General features: G+C 19.5%; 1 protein-coding gene across 1 annotated transcript in view; it reads left to right on the forward strand.

Moving 5' to 3' along the window:
- Positions 1-694, forward strand: part of LOC107695168 (roundabout homolog 1-like) — a 147,977-nt gene that overhangs the window by 137,472 nt on the left and 9,811 nt on the right. The gene's annotated exons all lie outside the window — the stretch shown is intronic.

The raw sequence follows: 694 nt of genomic DNA on the forward strand, positions 1-694 counted from the left end.
AATAATGCACGGCAATCAGCTCATTTTTTTTTAAAGTGCCGTTTATCGGTTTTTGCAAATGAACTCTTCATATATATATATATATATATATATATATATTACAATTTATATTATAAATTAAAAAAAAAAAAATGTAAGAATGTTACCAAACATGTTATAATTTAATAATTTTTTAATGATAAAAATAGAAAATATATAATTCATAAATTAAAAAATAAATGTAAAAGTAAATTAAATAGTTAATGAAAAATTATTAAAAAAGAAACAATAAAATGTTACCAAACAATGTTACCATACATTAATAAAATGTATAAGAATATTACAAATGTATAATATACATTATACTATTTTTGGTAACATTTTAAAAGTTTATATTGTCACAAATATTATAAATGTTTTAATATAAATTACAATATTTTGGTAACATTTTACTAGTTTATTTTTTTATTATTTCTCAATTGAATATTACATTTTAATTTATTTAAATTTCATTGTCTTTTTTATTTATATTTTTACAAAACTCATCTCATGAGCCTTAAATACACAAAAAAATTCTGAGTACATAAACAGCTTCTCGGAATGATTTTTAGACTAATTCAAAAGGATAACTTATAAGCGCAACACTAATCTGATGTCTTTTTGACAAGTTCATTAAAACTAGGGCTGCACGATAAATCGCATGCGATATTTAATG

The sequence above is a fragment of the Sinocyclocheilus anshuiensis genome, unplaced genomic scaffold (genome assembly GCF_001515605.1).
Source record: "Sinocyclocheilus anshuiensis isolate Anshui unplaced genomic scaffold, SAMN03320099.WGS_v1.1 scaffold550, whole genome shotgun sequence".
Classification (NCBI taxonomy): Eukaryota; Metazoa; Chordata; class Actinopteri; order Cypriniformes; family Cyprinidae; genus Sinocyclocheilus; species Sinocyclocheilus anshuiensis.